At 27.4% G+C, this 10035-nt stretch overlaps 5 non-coding genes and 1 pseudogene across 5 annotated transcripts; 4 read left to right on the forward strand and 2 right to left on the reverse strand.

The window, feature by feature from the left end:
* Positions 1–734: 734 nt before the first annotated feature.
* On the forward strand, positions 735–808 carry Trnai-aau (transfer RNA isoleucine (anticodon AAU)). Its single transcript has one exon. It is a non-coding gene; the product is annotated as a tRNA-Ile (tRNA).
* A 268-nt stretch (positions 809–1076) lies between these two features.
* Positions 1077–1150, forward strand: Trnan-guu (transfer RNA asparagine (anticodon GUU)). Its single transcript has one exon. It is a non-coding gene; the product is annotated as a tRNA-Asn (tRNA).
* A 587-nt stretch (positions 1151–1737) lies between these two features.
* Positions 1738–1811, reverse strand: Trnan-guu (transfer RNA asparagine (anticodon GUU)). Its single transcript has one exon. It is a non-coding gene; the product is annotated as a tRNA-Asn (tRNA).
* A 274-nt stretch (positions 1812–2085) lies between these two features.
* Positions 2086–2159, reverse strand: Trnai-aau (transfer RNA isoleucine (anticodon AAU)). Its single transcript has one exon. It is a non-coding gene; the product is annotated as a tRNA-Ile (tRNA).
* Positions 2160–5289: 3130 nt separating this feature from the next.
* On the forward strand, positions 5290–5571 carry LOC145839644 (small nucleolar RNA U3; annotated as a pseudogene).
* A 3265-nt stretch (positions 5572–8836) lies between these two features.
* On the forward strand, positions 8837–8919 carry Trnal-cag (transfer RNA leucine (anticodon CAG)). Its single transcript has one exon. It is a non-coding gene; the product is annotated as a tRNA-Leu (tRNA).
* Positions 8920–10035: the final 1116 nt, after the last annotated feature.

The raw sequence follows: 10035 nt of genomic DNA on the forward strand, positions 1-10035 counted from the left end.
TTTGTAACATGTTAGATTTATAAAAAATAAGCCAGCAGTAAGTATAAATAAATCATTTAGCTGTTACTACAAAATAATAAACTTCTTAAAAATTAAAATACTAGCTGTTAGTTAATTTCAATCGCAATTAACTTGTATAGCTATTTTTAGTTAAAATCTTATATTTTTATTGATTAAAGATTGTACACTAATGGTTACAGTATATAAATATTTATAAATACTAATTAAAATAAAACGCAAAAAAGCAACTATCTTTTAGTTTTGTAAAGTAATATTAAGTTTTTTTTCAAAATTTCAAGTTTTAAATAAATCACAAAAAATTTTAAACTAAATGTTTTAGATTAGAAAGTCTACTAGCACTTTTAAAGGTTTTATTCAATAAAGTACAATCACAGTTAAATGTAAATACACATAGTTTATTTGTAATATGTAACTTATTACATTTAACAATCAAATAGTTTGAAAAATTTAGGTATATTTTTATACAAGTAGTTAAATGTAATATTAAAAGTTGATCTTAAATTAGTTACATTTACAAGAAAACGAGTTGTGAAATATCATTAATTTTAATTAAAATATAGTTTGATAAAATTTACGTAATTGAAGACTTCACAATTATATATACGGTACTTAGAAAAAACAGTATTTTTATCAAAATGAATCTGTTTTTGGTATTATTACGTCATAATACGCTATTCAGAAACAAAATGCTATGAAAAGCCTACTAAACGTGTGGCCGGTTAGCTCAGTTGGTTAGAGCGTCGTGCTAATAACGCGAATGTCGCGGGTTCGATCCCCGTACTGGCCACTTTTTATCCTCGTTAGTATAGTGGTGAGTATTCCTGCCTGTCACGCGGGCGACCGGGGTTCGAATCCCCGACAGGGAGTTTTTGCCTTTTTATTTTATTAAAGTTGATTTTTTTTATTGTTTATTAGTTGAGAATAACAATTAAAAGTAACATAACGTATATAAATAATTTTAAATGATTAATAAATTTAAATGATTTTTAACGTGTTAAAGTATGACAGTAAAAAAAAAATTAGTTCATCAAAAAAATAATGATCTTTTATAACAAGTCTTCGTGGCGCAATCGGTTAGCGCGTTCGACTGTTAATCGAAAGGTTGGTGGTTCAAGCCCACCCGAGGACGTTCTTTTGTTTATTTAACTTTGAAGCATAAGTAAAGTTTTTACACTGAGTGTCATTTTGTAATTCGTCATTTTTACAATAGTTTGCAGTTAGTTAGTTCAAAGATCTAAGTATTTACATTGAGTTTTTGTTTTGTCAATGATAAAGAAACATTCTTATATTTTTTTCTAAAAAAAAATTATCAATAAGTTCTTATAAACTTTATTTTTGCTGATTTGAAAAAATGGGGTAAACATTGTATACGTTTAATAATAACCAATTATTATTTAATACTTAAGTTTTGAATAAAAAAACTTATGAATATTTAACATCCAGGACTAATACGGTTTAACATATCTTGGTGTATCAATTTTTTTATACAAGTTATTGATATATGGAACTTAAGGTAAATGGTTATTCAAAAATAAATTTTTGAAAATTAAAAGAAAATATAAGAATGCTTCTTTATCAGTGACAGAATAAAAACTCAATGTAAATTCTTAGATCTTTGAACTAACTAACTACAAACTATTGTAAAAATAACGAATTACAAAATGACACTCAGTGTAAAAACTTTACTTATGCTTCAAAATTAAATAAACAAAAGAACGTCCTCGGGTGGGCTTGAACCACCAACCTTTCGATTAACAGTCGAACGCGCTAACCGATTGCGCCACGAAGACTTGTTGTGAAAGATCATTATTTTTTTCATGAACTAAATTTTTTTTTTACTGTAATACTTTAACACGTTAAAATTCATTTAAATTTAATAATCATTTCATTTAAAATTATTTATATACGTTATGTTACTTTTAATTGTTATTCTCAACTAATAAACAATTAACAAAATCAACTTTAATAAAATAAAAAGGCAAAAACTCCCTGTCGGGGATTCGAACCCCGGTCGCCCGCGTGACAGGCGGGAATACTCACCAAAAAACTAACGAGGATAAAACGTGGCCAGTACGGGGATCGAACCCGCGACATTCGCGTTATTAGCACGACGCTCTAACCAACTGAGCTAACCGGCCACACGTTTAGTAGGCTTTTCTTAGAAGTTTGCTTCTGAATAGCGTATTATGACGTAATAGTACCAAAAAAAGATTCATTTTGATAAAAATACTGTTTTTTTTAAGTACCATATATATAATTGTGAAGTCTTAATTTTGTGGAAACCATGTGTGACCTGTATTTTAGGAATCTTCTGTTATTTAGGAATTAGGTGCCTTATCAATTAAAAAACGCAGCGAAAAAAAAAACTTTAGTTTATTACCAAACAACTTTTTAACGAGTTTCAAATTTTGACAGTATAATTTGCGATAATACTTTACTTTGCGACATTTCACTATGATAATAGTAAGAAAAATTGTGTGAATAACTTTTTACTTTGAAACAGCAAGTCTACAATTATAATACAAGTGTGTGGTAGTGGTTTATTTAGTTATGTTAAAAGTGAAGCTTGATGTCAAGGATTTTTTGCTGGAAGTACTATATAATTTTTGCGGTTATTTCTATGTATAGTTTTATATATGCTTTTTTAGTGCTTAGGTGCTTATTTTATTTGCTAATGAGCATAATATTTCTTCTTCTTAGTGCACAATATATGTTGCAACTAACATAAGTCGCATGGGTGCGCAGTATTTCGATCCTAAAAAGCTTAATCTTTTTAGCTAAGGGTATAATATAAGTTGCAACTAACATAAGTCGCATGGGGGCGCAGTATTTCGATTATAAAAAGCACAGTCTTTTTACTCTAGTGCACAATGTTCTTTTGAAGATGTTACAATTTACATAAGTCGTCAGGGGACGCAGTATTTTAGTGCAAAATTGCATTTTATAAGTTGCCAAGAGAACGCAGTTATTATACTTTTCTAAGCATAAAAACTAAGTAAGAACCGCATTAAAATTTAGAATTACAACAGCAGAATAGTTGTTCTTAATAACGTCTGAGTTTTAGCTGATAAAACAAATTTGTCTATTTGTTTACTACTACTACTTTATTGTTTTGATCTGCTGATTGATTGTTCTAAAGTATAAATTGTATTTGTTTTAAACCAGAATGTTGCTGAAGTTTAAAAATATATTTGAATGAGTTTCCATCTTTCTTAGTCGTAAAAAGATAATTTTCTTGCCTTATTTTATTACTCGTTTCAAGTTCAAGTATAAAGTTGTGTTAAAATTTTCCTTTTGAAAGAAATCAAAAATAAACTCCCCTTAAATTTAGCAGTCGTCGCTTGTAAATAAATTGTTGCGTTTATATCTTTTTAACGTTGTTTGAAGCAAATTGTTGTTTGATAACCACAACTTTTAAGCACACCTAACACCTTGCTACTGCATGAAACTTTAAAAGTCTTTTTGTTTATAAGTACGACAATAAACAAAAGATTGAATGAAGATTTTATGTTTGTTCTATTACGTCACAATCAAGTTCCTGCTGTCATTGTTACCGAAGCCAATCGATGTGGTGTTTTGCTGATTCAACAAACCAGCTAGAAGACAGAAAGTCAAATGTTTCCTAAAAGAAACAAGACGTTGTCAATGATCCAATTGATGGTTCAGAAGCCTCTATTAACAACCTGAGGATAACAGCCCGACGACAAGCCCGAGGACAACAAGTCCAAGGACAAGAACTTCGAGGACAACAAGCCAGAAGCCAACTAAATGACTATCATTGTTACCTTGTTGTGTTTTATCTAAGTTTTTGTAAATTATGTAATTATTAAGATAATAAGAAATACTATTTCTTTTTCTTACTTTTTTTAAACCGGACTTTTGATAATGTCTAAAAAGTTTAAAGTTAAGTAGGATTTTAAGGATTTAAATTATTTAAAACCAGGCTTTAAACGTTAAAATTGAAAATTAAAAAAGAAACAATGTAATGAAACTAACATTTCATTTTAGTATTTTAAAGCTTGTGAATAAATATGGAATTTTTTGTAGCAATAAAATCTTTTCCAAAATATTTTTCATTATTTTCAAAACAAGCTTTTCCAAAACCAATTTTTATAACTCTTAAAACAATTTTCTAAAACAATAAACAATATTGTTTACTTAAAGGAGTTACATTTGTTTCAGTGCTTATAAAACGGAATTTTACTTGCATTCTTCCAGTGCAGTAGCAGTTTCGGCAGAGCATTCGGCAAGTGCGCTTTAAGTTAAGATGCATTTTAAGCACGTTAGATTTAAGAACTAATATTTTCTTGTCTGTTTAACTTTAGTTCTCGTATAGAGTGATGTAATTGTATCTTTGTGTTGTTTAGTTTATGTAAATAAAATATAAGTGTTGTTTTGATTGTTGTATTAATATACTTTAAATAATCCCTATTACCCCCTTTAACATATCTGTAACGAGACAATTTTATCTTAATTTATAAGTTTAGTTTTTTTAACCAACCTAAACATAATATTATTTTTAAGTTGTAAAATAACGAATTTTTTCAACACAGTAGAAATTTATACACTCTTATAAAATATAGTATAACAAAACCAATTAATGAATTAAACTAATACAAGAATAATTTACTGTAGTTATCATGCAAATAGATTGAAGACAGACATGAAAAATGTTAATGTAAGTTCAAAAATCACTTAAACATTTAGATAACAATTAATCATCAATAAACAGATAGTTAAAACGAAACTTATTCAATAAAACATCAAAAAAGGCACATTTTTTTAAAAGAATAAGCTGCAAAAGGGGCTGTGATTAGTAAAGCGGTCATAAGGTGTACTTAATTAAATTTTACGAGCAATTTGAGACTTACACTAGGTGTTCTTGGGTATGCATTGAAGAGCAAAAAAAGGTTAATTTTACGGGATTTTTGAAACTTTTACTAGATATTAGTTTACTAGGTATTATATGTTGGGATTGTAATAGGTGGAAGTGATCTTTAATTTAATTTTCTAAAAAAGGGGTATTCATAAAATTGAGTTTATTGGGAGTTCTTGTTTTAGTTCAACCACTTAACACTTGAAACAATATTTATAATTTCTGAACAAGAAATTTAACTTCAAATGTGACAATTTATTGTTCTTTCATTTGTGTTTCATTTTTATAAGTGACGTCACATTTTAACTCTCTCGTTTGTTCACAGTTTGTACACCTACTGCAAATTGTAACTTCAAATAATTGTATATAAAAAAATCGATTCTTTCTAACGGTAGATCATACTTTCAGGGATCATTTCTCAAGTGTGTGTCTCACGAACGTTATTTAACAATGACGGTCAACCTCTCACGATGATGAATTGTGTCGAGGTTCTCTGAGCAGGAAGATGACTTCAGCTAGCTGGAAGTCGTAACTACTGTTCCGCTGTTGTCAAGGCATTTCAAATAATATGGCAACCCTGGAGCAGGAAAACGGTATCAGCTCGTTGGATGTTGTGATGACTGTTCCACTGTTGTTAACGCAACAGTGGAGGGGAATCTCTATTTCTGAGTGATGCAAACAAGACCTTAGGGGTTTATTCCATAAGTAGGTTAATCAGCATTTAATATTAAACCGGGAAACTGGCGGATTTAAAACTTGTAACGATCATTGAACACCCATAGTCGAATTCGACCTGTATAAATGTTTAAACTCTATAGTAAAGTATTGTGCTGAAATAATTTAAAACCTTGGTAAAAATTACTTTTTGGACTTGACCATTTTTAATACATATGTTTTTGATAATATGCTAAGTAAAATGTTCCCGGGCTGCGTGGGAGAGAACCACGAATCCTAACCACTAGACCACCTGTTAGGCCGCCGATATCTTTTGTAATAAATTCTCTTATTTGCTGCATAATGAGCAAGGGTGTTAACTTTTTTGGTGAAACTTTATTAATGTAGAATTAATTATTGTTTTACGGTATAAACGGTTTTGAAAACGTTTATGAAAGCATTTATTATACTAATTTATAAATTTTAAATAGATTGTAAAAACTAATTTTCACTAATTTATAAAAACACATAATTATTTGTCATCTTTTCATAACCCTCTTAATACAAGTAATTACTGTTTGTCACATTTTCGCACAAACAAAACGTAAGTAACCATACTTTCTCAGATCTCTTTAAATAAAAAAAAGAAAAAAAAAGAAGTTATAATGTAGGTTTTTATAATTCTAATGGTAAAGTAAAAATATTTACATTAGAACCATCTGAACTATAAAAGATAGAACCTTCGTCCATCCCTATAATATAAGGCAAATCAATATTTTTTTAAGTATTAGTATATTTCAAGTTATATGTTTAAACTTTTTGTTATCTTATAATGGTTATTTAAAGTACGAAATGTATAATTTATATTTTATTTTAAATCATTTTATGAAGAATAAAATATAAATATTTTTATAGTTTTTATTGAAACAAACACTCGAGTATATTAGTCGGCCACGTGCAAATGTTATGCTGGTAAAACTCGTGGTTTTATTTTTTTGATAATCATATTAGTATTTGTTCTGCTAAATTAATTAGTTTTTTTTAATAGTTTCCCACAGTCAAAACGGCAAATGTTATATTATTCAAAGATAAACTATAAAAATTCTTGCTTATATACACAATCACTAATTATACTATTTAAAAACATTTTTGCTCTAGTCTAAAAGTTAATATGATTAATAGATTTGTTATTATCATTCATGCGTATATATAATGCATGATAAGTATATATCAATCAAATACATAAGCTAAAAAGCAAGTTTCCCGAATTTTAGCAACATATTATTTGTAGACTTTGAAAAAAAGAAATTTAATTGATTAAAGAGATTTTTGCCAATTTTTAAGTAAAGTATCAATTGAAAAAATAGATTGTATCAACTACTAATAAAAATCTCTCACAAGCCTACGTCATATACTAAAAACACAACCAATCGCTGCAAAAAGTAGTTTAGAACTTTGTAAATCTAGTGCGTGTTGTAAACACCTCTTCTGAAAAAACCTTAATTTCAAACAGCTTTTTAGTAGCTGTAACTTGAATTAATACTTTCATATACTTTGTTTAGTTACTTTTAGTAAACTATCTTTTAAAAAAAGTTGATTCAAAAAACCTATCTAAAACGAGAGGTTTTAAACACGGGTGTATATTTAATTTCAATACATAGAAAGTATATGGGGTTAAAAAATAAATGAGCTCTTAAATATGTGGTCTCCAATTAATTGAACTAATCTGCCTGTATTACTTACTTAGTGGTAGCTTACAATGCTTAGGTTACAAATAATATGTATTACTTAAAGTAATTTATTCTTAAACATATAAAACACTTAGAATCATTGTAAATTATTTTATTAATAAAATTAAAAACTGTTTGAAATAAACTGTTATAAATCACTTCATAAGTAAAATCTATAAAAAGTATTTACAACAGTGAAGAGACTAACAGTCTTGACGAAATAATCGTTACACAAAATAACTCATTGCGGTCTGTTCTTTGATCGATATTTTTTAATTCGTAGGTACCTAACTAGACGGTAACCTTATTTGATGATGCGATAATCTCAACTTAGCGACACACTAGAGAGCAGGATGTAAAATTAAACGCAAATTTAAAAAACAAAGGCCGATATACGCGCATTGGGCTATTTTAAACTCCTTCAAATATCAATTAAGTTTGTTTTGATTTGCCAATACGTCTGGAAACCTACGTCTAATGTTTGTTATTTGAAGTTTTTAGTTCTAAAATAGATTCCTTATTAAAACTATAAAATGATGCATACCCTCAGTACAAGGTTTTGTTCCAATCAAAAAAAATGCTAATTTTTAATTCAAATATCAGTTCAAAAAACAGTTTTGATTACGAGTACAGATCTCTCAAAAATCTACGTCATATACTAAAATCACAACCAATAGTTGAATAAAGTAGTATATATACCAAAATTTTGACAGAAAATGGAAGTTGTTTAAATTTTTTCTTAATAAACTATATCATCATAAATTTCAAATGGCTCCCTAGCAGCTTTTCCAGTACTACTGAATTAATTTAATTGTGCTAAATTGCCCTTTTAGAAAAATATGCATTTTGAAATTTTAAATAACACCGATTTATTACTTTTGCCTTTATGATTAAGTTCACATCTATTCTTTTATTTTTTTCGTCAAGCTACATGCAGAAGTTTTATTTTATGTTTAGCGTTTTATTGCTTATTGTAAAAAAAAGCCTTCAATCGAAAGTAGATATATCATAAAGTGTATGATACAGGTACTTATTTATTTCATCATACATTCACAGGTACTTATTTATTTTATCATATTTTCACAGATACTTATTTATTTCATCATACATTCCTAGGTACTTATTTATTTATTTCATCAAAATAAAATTTTGTTTTTAGAAAAAATTATTTTATGGTACCTTAAAAAATTTAGGATACTGTTGGTTGATTTTAAGTAAAATATTTTTATTTTCTTCTAAAATTATTATGAAAAAAATTGTTTTTAAAAAATTTAAAGTAACTAAACTTATCTTGCTAAATTAGAGTTCAAAAAGTTGGCTAAAATTAATTGAATAAAAAGATTTTAGTAAATTTTTTAGTTTTTACAAATTATGGATAGGTTAATTGTTAACTTTTACAATTCTACAACATTTAGATATGATAAGGTCAATGTGTTGTTATATATATATATATATATATATATATATACATATAATATAATAATATAATAAATATAATATATTAATTTATATAATATATATATGAATATACCCGTTTACACGTTAACCACCATCTGGCAGGATGGCCGAGTGGTCTAAGGCGCTGCGTTCAGGTCGCAGTCTACATTGTAGGCGCGGGTTCGAATCCCGCTCCTGTCACATTTTTAAAAAGTTTGTTTGCGTTTAGTATTTAAATACTTATAACTTTTTTTGTACCACATTTACAGGGTTCGTGCGCGTCAGGCTAAATCAGTTTTTTTATTTAAAAGTTTGAAAATCTCAGTTTTTCTAAGTTCAAATGCTTGAAAATTTTGATTAAAAACAATTGTGAAATCTTTTTAAAATCAAGTTGAGACGTGAATTTATTTCTAAATAAAGATTTAGTTGTTATAGACAAAATCTGTCAGTGTTTGTAAAAATAAAAGCTTAAATCTTTGTTGAACCTCTAAAAAATGTATAAGAATCTTCATTATTTTGTTTTGAGTAGATTATATACGTCATAATTATTGAAATTTATAAAAAAAAATACAGTTTAAATATTACAGTTTAGTTCAACAACTTAGCTGTTTGTTTGAACTTGTTTACATCAGCTATGTTTTTCAGAGCTTAGTCGGTTGAACTGTTTTCATTTCCAATTTAAAGGCTTTCTACCAAATACTTTTTTAGATTAAAACTCTTAGCAGTTTGTTCATATATTTTACTGATTGTTTAAAGTTATTGGAGATATTCACAACACTAAAACTTAGCTTTAAGATATAAGTACTAAGTTTTGTGGGAGTACAAATTTTAGATACAATTAATTTTTCTTTACAAGAACAAAATATTAAAGGTTTTTTATTTACTTAAGTGTAAGCTTTTTAAATCTAATACAACATCAAAAATCACTGTATTTATTTAGAGTTTGGGATTTATAATTATGTATCAATTTTAAGTGTTAGTCAAAATACTATAATAAACATTCATTACTCTTTTTAATACTCATACAAGCGTTTCATTCTAAGTTTTAATAAAACACGACAATGCACGTTGCTAGAACGTTTTTGTGCTAGAACATAGCAGTCGAATTAATTCACGTTTTTAATTAAATTAGTTGAATTAAAAATTCCAAGTTTTATTGACAAAACAATGTTTCATTCGCTTGAACCAAATCAAACTGGATTCAGTTGAATAAAATCTGTTAAATTTACACAAACATGCAAGAAGACATTAAGCTAAATTTAAAATAAAACTGACATTAATGTGTAAAAATACAAAACTAAAAAACTAAAAAAACTT

Source organism: Thalia democratica, chromosome 6 (genome assembly GCF_965202585.1).
Source record: "Thalia democratica chromosome 6, ktThaDemo2.hap1.1, whole genome shotgun sequence".
Taxonomy (NCBI): Eukaryota; Metazoa; Chordata; class Thaliacea; order Salpida; family Salpidae; genus Thalia; species Thalia democratica.